Source organism: Trichosurus vulpecula, chromosome 2 (genome assembly GCF_011100635.1).
Source record: "Trichosurus vulpecula isolate mTriVul1 chromosome 2, mTriVul1.pri, whole genome shotgun sequence".
Classification (NCBI taxonomy): domain Eukaryota; kingdom Metazoa; phylum Chordata; class Mammalia; order Diprotodontia; family Phalangeridae; genus Trichosurus; species Trichosurus vulpecula.
Window position 1 is genome coordinate 118443300 of NC_050574.1, and position 15041 is coordinate 118458340.

Genomic DNA, 15041 nt, shown 5'->3' on the forward strand with positions numbered 1-15041 from the left:
AGAGACTATAATTGATGTCAGCTAGATGAAAATGCTGTTGTTCTTTGGTTGTTTCAGTCACGTCCGACTTTTTGTGACCCCATTTAGGGTTTTCTTGGCGGAGATATTGTGGTTTGCCATTTCCTTCTCCAGTTCGTTTTACAGATGAGGAAACTGAGGCAAACAGTTAAGTGACTTGCCCAGGGTCTAGCAAGTGTCTGAGGCCAGATTTGAACTCAGGAAGATGAGTCTGCCTGACTCCAAGCCTGGCACTCTATCCACTCACCACTTAGCTGCCTCAGATAGAGTAGTAAGATATAAAGAAGACTCCCCCACCCCTTGCCACCCCTTGAATTGGTTCACAGTATCCTAGATCTACAGTTGGAAAGGCACCTTGGAGGACTGCTATTTCTACCCCTTCATTTTAAAGATGAAGAAACTGAGGCCCAGGGATATTAGTTCAGTGACTCATCTAAGTTCACACTGATAATAAGCATCAGAAATGTTATTTGAACCCATGTGCTCTTACCCCAGAGCCAGAGCTGTTTCTGCTTTACCTGTTCCAAATGAGGAGACCCAACCATGCTTGTGATAGATGGCAAGGAGACAGTACAATGATAAAAGATAAAGGAGGTCTGCCTCCAAGGCCTGGTGGCTTTTGAGGTTGATTTCTTAAAACAGAAGTGTAATGTGTGAACTTGTTCGTTCTTCTTCTCTGCTCTACAACTAACGGTTAGCTGTGCTGTCTGCCATTGTCAGCCATGCCTTGGATGGAGACATAGATAGCGGGCAGGTCTATCTGATTTGGGGACAACATGAAGCTGAGAGGAGACTTAACTGGATTTTGTTGGGTGAGAGAATCAAGGTTTAAATATATATGAACTGATGGGTGGGATGGCACAGGAGAAATTCAGAGGACCCAGGTTTGAATCTGGCCTCTGCTACTTATTAACTGTATGACTGTGGCAGGCATTTAAATAATATTTAAAAAATTTTTTTTATAAATTTATTTTTTATTTTTAGTTTATAATACTCAGTTCCACAAGATTTTGGGTTCCAAATTTTCTCTCCCTCCCTCTCCTCCCCTCTCCCCCCAAAGGTGGCATGTAATCCAATGTAGGTTCTACATATACCTTCACATTGAACTTATTTACATAATAGTCCAGTTATAAAGAAGAATTATAAACAATGGAATGAATCATGAGAAAGGAGAAACGAACCCAAAGAAGAAGGAAAAAAAGAGAGCAAATAGTTTGCCTCAATTCGCACTCCGTGATTCTTTCTCTGGATGTGCACAGCTTTTTCCATCATGAGTCTTTTGGAGCTGACTTTGAACCTTGCATTGATGAGAGGAGTCCATTCTATCAAAGTCAGTCCTTACAGATACTGTGTGTCTGTAATCGTGTATAATGATCTCCTGGCTCCGTGGCAGGCATTTTTGCTTGTGCTCCTCATCAGCTTTGCGATGGAAATAATAAAAATAGCCCTGCCTGTCTCACCGTATTTTTGTGAGGATCCCAGGATCATAGACTTTAAGCTGGGAAGGACTTCCTCCAGAGGCTATTCGTTTCCACTCCCCCATTTTATAGATGAAGAAAGTGAATCAGAGGTTAAGTTGCTAGGCAACATGGTAGTTAAGTGGCAAGGCTAGGATTTGAACCCTAGTCCTCTCCATTCCAAATCCAGTGCACTTTCCTATTTTGCTCCAAGGAGGGGAGTGCATATCAAGGTCAGCAGAAGTGTCAGCTGTGATGATGAAGATGGAATTTAGCAGGGATTAATACTTTGGGACTACAGGTTCAATTTTAGACATGTGATACACCAATCAAAAAAAGAAAAAAGCAAAACCCAACAATATGTGATTGCTTTCCTGGAACTGTGATATTTGCATGAGCTCTTCCTCCACTGATACAGATTGTTGATCACTAACACACGCAGACACCTTCCTGTCTTGCACGATTCTGGTCTCTCTTTTTCCATGATTAGAGGACTCTCCCACTCAGCATGGTGAAGTCTTTCTTTGGCTCTGTTGATTATCTCAGAGTTATGAGCTAATGTACCACTTGGATGGTGCCATTGGAAATACTTCTCACTCTCGCTACATGACTGGCCCACTTCCTGGCAGACCCAATATATCTTCCATAACATCTTTTATTCTATGGTTTGGTTTTTGTCTTCAGGTATTCTGTTTTAAGGGAAGATGATCTAGCTATGGTTGGTAACATGATGTAGCTTGATTGTGTCTGGCTAAAGGACGGAGAGGCTCATTACCAGACACCCCAAAATGTGCTCTTTTTTGGAGACTACCCATGAAATTGATAGGTTGCATTAATAGAAACATCACCTCGGAAGCAAAGGAAATACATGCCATCTTCTTCTGCCTTGGTCTTACCATATCTGGAGGAGTAGAAGAAGTAGTGGAGTAGAAAGACTTGAGTTCAAATTCAGCCTCACTTACTAACACTAACTGTATGAACCTGTGCAAGTCACTCAACCTCTGTTTGCCTCAGTTTCCTCATCTGTAAAATGCAGATAATAATAGCACCTACTTCTAGAGTTGTTATGAAGATAAATGAGATAATAATTTTATAAAGCACTTAGTACAGTGCCTGACACATAGTAAGCACTATATAAAGGTTAGCTATTATTTTTATTATTCTTGTTGTCATTATGCTGAAATGGTAGAGGAGGTAAACCTATCTCCTGAGCCCTGAATCCTGCTTTTCATGTTCTAGGGGCTACATTAAAATGGACACTTATAAACTAGATCATATCCAGAAGAGTGGCCAGGATGGAAAGGGGTCTGGAAACGAGTACATCATAAGCTGAACATTTTTTTTATTTAAATTTATTTATTTAACATATTTGGTTTTCAGCATTGATTTTCACAACAGTTTGAATTACAAATTTTCTCCCCATTTCCACCCTCCCCCCCACTCCAAGATGGCATATATTCTGGTTGCCCTGTTCCCCAGTCAGCCCTCCCCTCTATCACCCCCCTCCCCTCTCATCCCCTTTTCCCTTCCTTTCTTGTAGGGCAAGATAAATTTCTACGCCCCATTGCCTGTGTATCTTATTTTTTAGTTGCATGCAAAAACTTTTTTTTTTTTGTTTTTGAACATCTGTTTTTAAAACTTTGAGTTCCAAATTCTCTCCCCTCTTCCCTTCCCACCCACCCTCCCCAAGAAGTAGAGCAATTCAACCTAGGCCACACATGTATCATTATGTATAACCCTTCCACAATACTCATGCTGTGAAAGGCTAACTACATTTTGCTCCCTCCCAACCCATCCCGCTTTATTGAATTTTCTCCCTTGACCCTGTCCCCCTTCCAAAGTGTTTGTTTTGATTACCTCCACCCCCATCTGCCCTCCCCTCCATCATCCCCCCCCTTTTATTTTATTTTTTTATCTTCCTCCCTCTTCTTTCCTGTGGGGTAAGACACCCAACTGAGTATGTATGGTATTCCCTCCTCAGGCCAGATCCGATGAGAGCAAGGTTCACTCATTCCCCCCTCACCTGCCCTCTCCCATCCTCCCACAGAACTGCTTCCTCTTGCCACCTTTATGCGAGATAATCCACCCCATTCTATCTCTCCCTATCTCCCTCTCTCAGTATGTTGCTCTCTCATCCCTTAATTTCATTTTATTTCTTTTAGATATCTTCCCTTCATTTTCAACTCACCCTGTGTCTGCTCTCTCTCTTTTACATATATATATATATATATATATATAAACACACACATATATATACATACATACACATACATACATATACACATAGATATATACATACATACACATTCACTTATATATATATACATAAACATGTATATATGCATATTCCCTTCAACTACCCTAATACTGAGGTCTCATGAATCATACACATCATCTTTCCATGTAGGAATGTAAACAAAACAGTTCAACTTTAGTAAGTCCCTTGCAATTTCCATTTCTTGATTACCTTTTCATGCTTCTCTTGATTCTTGTGTTTGAAAGTCAAATTTTCTATTCAGTTCTGGTCTTTTCACTGAGAAAGCTTGAAAGTCCTCTATGTTATTGAAAGTCCATATTTTGCCTTGGAACATGATATTCAGTTTTGCTGGGTAGGTGATTCTAGGTTTTAATCCTAGCTCCATTGACCTCCAGAATATCGCATTCCAAGCCCTTCGATCTCTTAATGTAGAAGCTGCCAGATCTTGGGTTATTCTGATTGGGTTTCCACAATACTCAAATTGTTTCTTTCTGGCTGCTTGCAGTATTTTCTCCTTGATCTGGGAGCTCTGGAATTTGGCGACAATATTCCTAGGAGATTTCTTTTTGGGATCTATTTGAGGAGGCGATCGATGGATTCTTTCAATTTCTATTTTGCCCTGTGGCTCTAGAATATCAGGGCAGTTCTCCTTTATAATTTCTTGAAAGATGGTATCTAGGCTCTTTTTTTGATCATGGCTTTCAGGTAGTCCAATAATTTTTAAATTATCTCTCCTGGATCTATTTTCCAGGTCAGTGGTTTTTCCAAGGAGATATTTCACATTGTCTTCCATTTTTTCATTCCTCTGGTTCTGTTTTATAATATTCTGATTTCTCATAAAGTCACTAGCTTCCACTTGCTCCAATCTAATTTTTAAGGTAGTATTTTCTTCAGTGGTCTTTTGGACCTCCTTTTCCATTTGGCTAATTCTGCCTTTCAAGGCATTCTTCTCCTCATTGGTTTTTTGGAGCTCTTTTGCCATTTGAGTTAGTCTGTTTTTTTTTTTTTAAATGCAATTTATTTATTTAACATATTTGGTTTTCAGCATTGATTTTCACAAAATTTTGAATTACAAATTTTCTCCCCATTTCTACCCTCCCCCCCACTCCAAGATGGCTTATATTCTGGTTGCCCTGTTCCCCAGTCAGCCCTCCCCTCTATCATCCCCCTCCCCTCTCATCCCCTTTACCCTTCCTTTCTTGTAGGGCAAGATAAATTTCTATGCCCCATTGCCTGTGTATCTTATTTTTTAGTTGCATACAAAAACTTTTTTTGTTTTTGAACATCTGATTTTAAAACTTTGAGTTCTAAATTCTCTTCCCTCTTCCCTTCCCACCCACCCTCCCTAAGAAGTTGAGCAATTCAACCTAGGCCACACATGTATTATTATGTATAACCCTTCCACAATACTCATGTTGTGAAAGGCTAACTACATTTTGCTCCTTCCCAACCCATCCCGCTTTATTGAATTTTCTCCCTTGACCCTGTCCCCTTTCCAAAGTGTTTGTTTTGATTACCTCCACCCCCATCTGCCCTCCCCTCCATCATCCCCCGCCTTTTATTTTTTTTTTTTATCTTCCTCCCTCTTCTTTCCTGTGGGGTAAGATACCCAACTGAATATGTATGGTATTCCCCCTCAGGCCAAATCTGATGAGAGCAAGATTCACTCATTCCCCCCTCACCTGCCCTCTCCCCTCCTCCCATAGAACTGCTTCCTCTTGCCACCTTTATGCGAGATAATCCACCCCATTCTATCTCTCCCTATCTCCCTCTCTCAGTATGTTACTCTCTCATCCCTTAATTTCATTTTATTTCTTTTAGATATCTTCCCTTCATCTTCAACTTACCCTGTGTCTGCTCTCTCTCTTTTACATATATATATATATAAATAAACACATATATATACACATACATACACATACATACATATACACATATATACATACACATTCACTTATATATATACATAAACATATATACATATATATATACACATACATATACACATATATATACATATATGGATATTCCCTTCAACTACCCTAATACTGAGGTCTCATGAATCATACTCATCATCTTTCCATGTAGGAATGTAAACAAAACAGTTCAACTTTAGTAAGTCCCTTGCAATTTCCGTTTCTTGATTACCTTTTCATGCTTCTCTTGATTCTTGTGTTTGAAAGTCAAATTTTCTATTCAGTTCTGGTCTTTTCACAAAGAAAGCTTGAAAGTCCTCTATTTTATTGAAAATCCATATTTTGCCTTGGAACATGATACTCAGTTTTGCTGGGTAGGTGATTCTAGGTTTTAATCCTAGCTCCATAGACCTCCGGAATATCGCATTCCAAGCCCTTCGATCTCTTAATGTAGAAGCTGCCAGATCTTGGGTTATTCTGATTGGGTTTCCACAATACTCAAATTGTTTCTTTCTGGCTGCTTGCAGTATTTTCTCCTTGATCTGGGAGCTCTGGAATTTGGCAACAATATTCCTAGGAGATTTCTTTTTGGGATCTATTTCAGGAGGTGATCGATGGATTCTTTCAATTTCTATTTTGCCCTGTGGCTCTAGAATATCAGGGCAGTTCTCCTTGATAATTTCCTGAAAGATGGTATCTAGGCTCCTTTTTTGATCATGGCTTTCAGGTAGTCCAATAATTTTTAAATTATCTCTCCTGGATCTATTTTCCAGGTCAGTGGTTTTTCCAAGGAGATATTTCACGTTGTCTTCCATTTTTTCATTCCTCTGGTTCTGTTTTATAATATCCTGATTTCTCATAAAGTCACTAGCTTCCACTTGCTCCAATCTCATTTTTAAAGTAGTATTTTCTTCAGTGGTCTTTTGGACCTCCTTTTCCATTTGGCTAATTCTGCCTTTCAAGGCATTCTTCTCCTCATTGGCTTTTTGGAGCTCTTTTGCCATTTGAGTTAGTCTGTTTTTTAAGGTGTTGTTTTCTTCAGTGTATTTTTCAGTATTTTTTTGGGTCTCCTTTAGCAAGTCATTGACTTGTTTTTCATGGTTTTCTCGCATCCTTCTCATTTCTCTTCCCAATTTTTCCTCTACTTCTCTAACTTGCTTTTCCAAATCCTTTTTGAGTTCTTCTATGGCCTGGGGCCAGTTCATGTTTTTCTTGGAGGCTTTTGTTGTAGGCTCTATGACTTTGTTGTCTTCTTTAGGCTGTATGTTTTGGTCTTCTTTGTCACCAAAGAAAGAATCCAAAGTCTGAGACTGAATCTGGGCGCGTTTTCGCTGCCTGGCCATATTCCCAACCAACTAACTTGACCCTTGAGTTTTTCAGTGTGGTATGACTGCTTGTAGACTAACGAGTTCTATGTTCTACGTTTGGGGGGGAGGTGCCAGCTCTGTCAGAGCCACACTCCTCCTTCCCCAAGGACCCCCAGTCCAGACTGGGCTTAGATCTTCTGCAGGCTGTTGCACTCCTGCTCTGATCCGCCACTTAATTCCTCCCACCAGGTGGGCCTGGAGCCAGAAGTAACAATAGCTGTAGCTGCCCCACCTCCGCTGCCCCCGGGGCTGGAAGCCGAACCCCGAACTCCTTCCACTCCCGCAGCTTCTCCCACTAACCTTCTCCGCAGTCTTTGGTGTTTGTGGGTCGAGGGGGTCTGGTAACTGCCGCAGCTCACATATTCAGGGCGCTAGGGCCCCCTCCGCCCGGCTTCTGGTCTGGATCGTCCACGCCGCTCAGGCTGGGCTCTGCGCCACTCCATTCCCAGCTCCCAGCTCCGTGTGGAATAGATCTCACCCAGAGACGATCCAGGCTGTCCTGGGCTGGAGCCCTCCTTCCCTCTGCTGTTCTGTGGGTTCTGCCGTTCTAGAATTGGTTCAGAGCCATTTTTTATAGGTTTTTGGAGGGACTCGGGTACGGAGCTCACTCTAGTCCATGCTTAGCAGCCGCCATCTTGGCTCCGCCCCCGAGTTAGTCTGTTTTTTAAGGGGTTGTTTTCTTCAGTGTATTTTTCAGTATTTTTTTGGGTCTCCCTTAGCAAGTCATTGACTTGTTTTTCATGGTTTTCTTGCATCCTTCTCATTTCTCTTCCCAATTTTTCCTCTACTTCTCTAACTTGCTTTTTCAAATCCTTTTTGAGTTCTTCTATGGCCTGGGGCCAGTTCATGTTTTTCTTGGAGGCTTTTGTTGTAGGCTCTATGACTTTGTTGTCTTCTTTAGGCTGTATGTTTTGGTCTTCTTTGTCACCAAAGAAAGAATCCAAAGTCTGAGACTGAATCTGGGTGTGCTTTCGCTGCCTGGCCATATTCCCAACCAACTAACTTGACCCTTGAGTTTTTCAGTGGGGTATGACTACTTGTAGACTAACGAGTTCTATGTTCCACGTTTGGGGGGGAGGTGCCAGCTCTGTCACACCAGCACTGCTCCTTCCCCAACCCCCAACCCGGACTGGGCTTAGATCTTTGGCAGGCTGTGCACTCCTGCTCTGATCCGCCACTTAATTCCTCCCACCAGGTGGGCCTGGAGCCGGAAGTAACAACAGCTGTAGCTGCCCCACCTCCGCTGCCCCCGGGGCTGGAAGCTGAACCCCGAACTCCTTCCACTCCCGCAGCTTTTCCCACTAACCTCTGCGGTCTTTGGTGTTTGTGGGTCGAGGGGTCTGGTACCTGCCGCAGCTCACATATTCAGGGCGCTAGGGGCCCCATCCGCCCAACTCCAAGTTTGGTTGTTCCATGCTGCCGCTCAGGCTGGGCTCTGCTCCACTCCATTCCCAGCTCCCAGCTCCCAGCTCCCAGCTCCGTGTGGAATAGACCTCACCCAGAGACCATCCAGGCTGTCCTGGGCTGGAGCCCTGCTTCCCTCTGCTGTTCTATGGGTTCTGCCATTCTAGAATTAGTTCAGAGCCATTTTTTATAGGTTTTTGGAGGGACTCGGTACGGAGCTCACTCTAGTCCCTGCTTACCCGCTGCCATCTTGGCTCCGCCCCCCATAAGCTGAACATTTTGAAGGAACTGGAGAACCCCTGTCAGGTACATGGTTGCTACCTCCCTTTGGAGAGCTGTCACAGGGAAGAGGGCACAAACATGCTCCGTATAGTCCCAGAAGGCAGGATTAGGACAAGTGATAGAAGATCCAGGAAGGCAGCCCAAGTAAATCCCTACCTGAGCATCCCCTCTGTCAATTTCCTGACAAGTGGTCATCCAGCCTCCACATGAGCTGATGAGGCAGCCAGGTGGCAGATTGGATAGAGCACTGGACAAAGACTGAGGAAGGACCTGAGTTGAAATTCAGCCTCAGAGACTAATCTGGGTAGATACCTAGCTGTAGATGCTGTTTGGTATGATGTCCTTAGGGAGGATCTGGGTTGGCCTGGGATGGCCATCTCATTTCCCTCATTAGGCCTGCCCTATCAAGAGTCCCAACAAGTAGCCACCCGTATGTGACCCTTGATTTGAAGAGAGAAAATTCTCTCCTCCCCACCAGTATAAATGATATTTGACAAATCATGTTGTCTCCATGTTGGTTTCACATCCAAAAATCATGATATGATATTGGCTCTAACTACCTCTTGGAGCAGTTGGAAGTGAGGGAAGCCCTTTGAAGGGTTATAATACTATGGAAATGTAAGTATTTTATTATCAGGATGTCACCAGACCTGAAATTCCATCTGAAGACATGCATTTCTTGGTTAAACCTTCCTGTGGAGTCTCTTTTAAAATGCAAATCCTGTTGGGGGCTAGGAGGCTTCAACCCATCAATCCACACTAAAATATTCCTGATTTCAGATATGGGAGGGTGGGGCTAAATGTGTGAGTGTGTGTGTGTGTGTGTGTGGGAGAGAGAGAGAGAGAGAGAGAGAGAGAGAGAGAGAAAGGCCTAGAAAATGGGCAGTAGAAGCAGGGTTTAGGTATGAAATGAAGCTAGCTATGGCACCAAGGGTAGTCTGAAAGAGGGAAAAGGATCTGTGTGGCTTGAGGGGAAGGAATGGGATTTATAGGCTGACATGTGAGCCTTAGGACTTTAACAAAAATTAGCTCAAGCTATAATAGGACCCACCTCCATCCTTCCTGCCGTTGGAGCCAAAGCCAATTGGCCCTGTGTCCCTAGACTAGGGATTCTTTAAACTATGAACTGATTTTAAAAAAAATATTTTGAGAATTGTATTTTGATATAATTAATTTCCTTTGAAATACTACACATTGCATGCATTTAAAAACATTCTGATAGGGGTCTGTAAGTTTCACCACACTGCCAAAAGGGTCCATAAAACAAAAAGGTGTTAAGAACCCCTGCCCTAAACCCATCTTTCCTACAAAACCTCCATCTTTCTGTGTCCTCTCCCTCAGGTTTCAAGTCCTTGGAGTTGTCTCTGACATTTCTGGATCCCTTCCCCACCCTCCTATCCAGGCAGCTGCCAAATCCTGTGGATTCTACCTCCAAGACTTCCTTAGCATCCCTTCCTTTCTCCCTGTTTATGTGGTTGCTCCTCTCGTTCAGGCCCTCATCACCTCTCACTGTTGCTATACTGTATGGGAACTCTTGCATTAGAGACTGACAAAGAGTCTTCTAATTGGTCTCCTTGCTTCTACTCTGTCCAATCCACCTTCCACACAGCTGCCAAATTAATCTTCCTAAAGCCCAGGTCTCTTTTCTGCTCAGAAATCTCGGTGGTTCTGTACTGCTTCTACCTGAGATGTAATACAAAGGCCTCCTCCCCCATCCCCAGATTTAAGGCTTTCTAAAGTCTGGCTCACACCTATTTTTTTAGTTTAGTTGAATTCAGCTGAACATTTACTAAGAACCTACTATGTACAGTAACAATAGCTCACATGCATATAGTGCTTTAAAACTTGCCAGGTAGGCATGATTCTTGCAGCAAGACATTGGGGATACAAAATCAAAATGAAATAAACTTTCTGGTCAGAGACCTTGGAATCTACTTGGGGATGCATTGTGTATACAGGTTAAGTATAGTAAAAGAAAAATTGAGGAGGAAGAAATGACCAAGGTGGATCAGGGAAGGCTTTACAAAGAAGATGGTACCGGAGTTGTTTTGAAGGAAGACAAGGTTTCTGAGAGTTGGAGATGAGAAGGAAGGGCATTCCAGGTACGGGGAACAACTTGTGAATATACTGGGAGGAAGATGCAGTATCAAGGGGAGAAAACAGCGATTGGTCCATTTTGGCCATTTGAAGGAGAATAGAGTGAAGGAAGGCTGAAAAGGTAGGTGGGATCCAGATCATGGAAGGCCTGCAGTCCCAGGTTAAGAAGCCTACAGTTATTTATTTATTTATTCATCTATTTATGTATTTATTCATTCCTTCATTCATTTATCTATTTACTTATTTATGTATTCATTTATTTATTCATTTATTATCTATCTATCCAACCATTTATTTATCTATCTATCATCTATATCTATCTATCTATCTATTTATTTACTGAAGGCAACAGTGAATCCCTGAAGGTTTTGGAGCTAGAAGTTCCTTAGGGAAATTATTTTGGCAACTGTATACGGTGGACAGGTTGGAAGCCGTTCAATGGTGCAAGATATAGGCAGTAAGAATCTGACTTATATAGCGTACCTGTCACCCCGTCTCCATGCATTGGCATAGGCCAGCTCCCTCCTCAACTCTGCCTCTTCCTCAAGAAACCTTAGCCTCTTTCAGGGCTCTGCTCAGGTGCCCCCTTCTCTTCAGAGCCTTTCCTGAGCTCTTCCTCCTCCTCCTCTCTCCTACCCCTTCCCTCCTTATTACTCTTTCGAACTTCCTCAAATTACCGCGAGTTGACTCGTTCACACTATACTATACGCCACACAGTGCATCCTCCTCCCCATCTTCCACCTCTGGTAGAAAATCCTCACCCTCCTTGAGGGTAGTGACTGTTGAGTTATTTTTGTAGCCTCAGTGCCTGTCAGTGAATATTTGGTGCAATGAATTTCTTGGCCCCCTCCTCCAACTTTCACCTCATAGGGTTGCTCAAAGGATTTAGAACTGAAAGGATCAATCACGAATTCAAATTCAGTTTATATCTGACGAAACTGAACCTCACCCAAAGTGCAGTGACTCGAAGGTCGCCTGGTGGCAGAATTAGGATTTGAATCTTTGACTGTAAAAATAGTCTTCTTTCCATCACTACATCAAACTCTTTTTGCCCCTTCCCCCAAAAACACACACACACACACACACACACACACACACTTTCTGCCTTTAGAGGGGTCCTGGGATCAAGGGAAATGATTGATTTCATACATTCATTTGTTCGCCCAACATCTCTATAGCATGCTGTGTTCAGCATTGTGCTGGGGGTTGGGGCCGTGGGGGGAGGTGTTGATATCGAGATGAATAAGTTTAGGTGCTTTTAGAATCTCGGAATGTTAGTTCATTGAAGGGACCTTAAAACCTAGAAGGAATGTCAGAGCTGGAAGGGACCTCAGTGATTCTGTAGTCTAATCCCCTCATTTTACCGAGGAGGACCCTGAGACCCAGAAAGAGGAAGAGATGAGAGATGGTTTCTCCCTCTCCTCCTTGCCTTTACTGGGAGTGGGGAGGTGGTGCCTTTTTCAGTGGGGTCCCAGGAACATCGAGTTTTATTCCTGGGGTGGGCAGAAAGTTGATGATTAATTGATGTCCCAGGGCGGTCCTTTCACGTTTTCTGTGCTGCTGGGCGAGCCCGGAGCACGCCCCTTGGGGGCAGCTTTTGCGTGGAGATGAAAATCTTAGCCAGCTGAATCCTCTGTCCATTCTGGCTCGGGGAGTGAATAAGGGAGAGGAGGGGAGGAGAAACCGCTTCTTCCCCCAGCTCGTTGGCTGGAGAAAGGAGGAGGCTCCAGTTGGGTCTGTGGTTTACTCTTCCCTCCGCCCCTTCTGCTTCGCCCCCTCCCCCCTCCCACCTTTGCCAACCACGACTCGGCTCCTCCTGTTGGGCGCAGTAACCCTACCCCGCCGGACTGGAGCAGGGCGGGCGGCGGGCAGCGGGCAGCGCGCATCAGCTCTGGGAAGCCGAGCCTCGGCCAGGCCAGGCTAGGCGAGGGAGGCAGCCGGCCCGGCTGGCTGGCTCGGCGTGCGCCGACTGCGGCAGAAGGAGACCTGTGGGCCGGCGCCTCTACCTAGCCTCGCCTTGTGCTCCTGCTCCAGGCTGGGGCGCGGGGCGCGCGAGCCGCCTCCGTTTCTGCTGCGCGGTACGAGCCTGGCTGGGCCAGGCCGAGGCAAAGGACGGGACATGCTGGGGCAGGCTCCTCGCTGCACCAGGTAATTCCCACTGCGGGCAGCCCTTGGGGGGCCTCCCGGGGGGAGGGGAGAGGGCTGGTGCAGCTGTGGGGAACCTCCTGGGCTAGGTGCTCTCTGGAACTGGAGGAGGGGCTGCCACCGCCCTTACACCCCGGCGGTTTAGCCCAGGGGTCTTTGTAGGATGGGAGAAACCCTCAGGCTTTGGAGAATCTCCTGGTTGCTGGGGTTGGTGCGCTGTCCCTCCAGGAGGGACTGGCTGGCTACTTCTCCCTTCCCCCAGCTCCTTGGTATCCTGGGGCGGAGGGGGGGGCGGTCTTGCAAAATGGGACCCCAGATCCAGGTTTGAGGCCCCTTTATTAAGAGTCCCCGGGGATTGGAGGGGGCTGAGTGACCCCACATTGGCGGACTCCTTGGGGTTCTCTACTCTGATAGATCAGTTAGCGTGGTAAGCTCTTGGATGGGACCGATTAAAACCTGGCCTGGAGTAGGGTCTGTCCTGAGCCCCGCACAGGTGCTCGTTGTAGTACTAGGGTGCACAGGTTCAGGGGTGGAGAGAAGGAGCACCCTGGGAAAGGCAAGGGGAAGCCGTGCTTTTGGGGAACTGCTCTTCTGGCCGAAGGGTTTGCACAAACCACTTCCTTCCCTGGGAGCTGGGGGCCCCTGCGTCCCTGGAGGGGCCCAGACCAGGCATTTTCCCCTTTCAGATTGACTGACCATTGATTCTGTAAGAGCTAAGAGTTTCCTTAGGGTGGGAGTGAGATCAGAGCTTGGGGTGGGGTTAGTTTCCAACCTCTGTTATTAAGTGTCCGTCCAAAGAGGAAGAACAATGGATTTTGAATCTAAGGACCTGGCTTCTAACGCTAGTTTTGCTCTTTTTATCTGTCTGACCTTGTTCAAGTTATTTCTCTCAGAATCTCAGTTTCTCCCAGGCAGGATGTGGGGATTGGGCTAAATGATCTCTAAGGTCACTTTCAACTCTAAAACCAGACTTCCCAGGGCCCCTCTCCCCTATCAGTCAGTGATAGATGTGGGAATAGGACCCAGGTGTCCTATCCCTTAGATTAAATGCCTTTCCATGGAGCCAGGCTTGGAGATGGCAATCTTCCAGCAAGTCCAAGACTCTGTGACTTAATGTCGAGGGAAAGGTTGAGAATGCTGATGTTTATTTTACTGGGGTTGGGGGGGGGGGCGGCCCGGCGCGGCGGGGGAGGAAGATGTTGGTGCTGGTGAGGTGCTAGTGAACTGGTCTTCTTTGGCTCTGAGCTAATGACAGGTTTTACAGCTTCATTAATTCACTTATTGACAAAAGTTTCCCTAGAGAGTAAGTCGTTTCCCTTCTCTGGGCTCATCTCAGCTGTAAAGTGGAGTTGAGACTTCTTAATCTTTTCTTGTGTCCTATTTCCTTTAGGCACCTTGGGAAGCCCATGGATCTCTTATCAGCATCATATTTTTAAATGCATAAAACAAAGTATGTAGAATCACATAGGAAACCAATTATATTGAAATACAGTTATCAAAAAATATGTATCTTGGTCCCCAGGTTAAGAAACTCCTGACCTTAAGCCCTCTCTCAGCCTGAAAAGTGTTTGTTCCAGCACTAACATTCCATATTCTAAGATCTCTTTTAACTTGAATATTTTCTATTGTGGGGGAATGGTGAAGGAGAAGAGGAAGGGTCTAGGCGAGCTTGGTGAAGCAGCCATGTTCTGTTTGGGAAGGAGAATCAATACCTCTTGTTTCTTGCCCTCAGAGAGCTTACCAGCTGAAAGGGTTGCCTAGTGAGTAATTACTGAGAACTACTAGGCGAGGTGTGAGGATGGACAGACAAAAGGCTCTGAGGAAAAGAAGAAAAGGCTTGGGACATTTCTAAAATTCTTTCCTTCTTCTTTTATTATCCTGGTCTAGAAATATGGAAGCTTTGATTCTTTTGAATTCTTCTGATCTGATGGCTATAGTCCTTCACAGGTCTCCTCCCCCTTCCTTCTACTTCCATGGTCCAGTTTTTCTTTCCTTTCTATCTGACCTCTTCATTTTCATTCTCTCTAGCCACCCATTCGTTCCTCCTTTCTTCTTCCCTTTTTACTCCTTCCCACCTCTTCCTTTTTCTCTCTCCTCC

The 15041-nt window shown here is 44.8% G+C and overlaps 1 protein-coding gene across 2 annotated transcripts in view; it reads left to right on the top strand.

Annotated features, from left to right (window-relative positions):
* PAK1 (p21 (RAC1) activated kinase 1) overlaps positions 1-15041 on the top strand; it is a 212829-nt gene that overhangs the window by 82319 nt on the left and 115469 nt on the right. Inside the window, exon 1 of one of the 2 annotated variants that reach the window (XM_036745606.1) lies at positions 12436-12946. The exons of the other annotated variant lie outside the window; for it this stretch is intronic. The gene's annotated coding sequence lies outside the window, so the exon portion shown is untranslated. Of the gene's footprint in view, positions 1-12435; positions 12947-15041 lie in introns of those variants that run through there. 2 annotated transcript variants of the gene reach the window in all.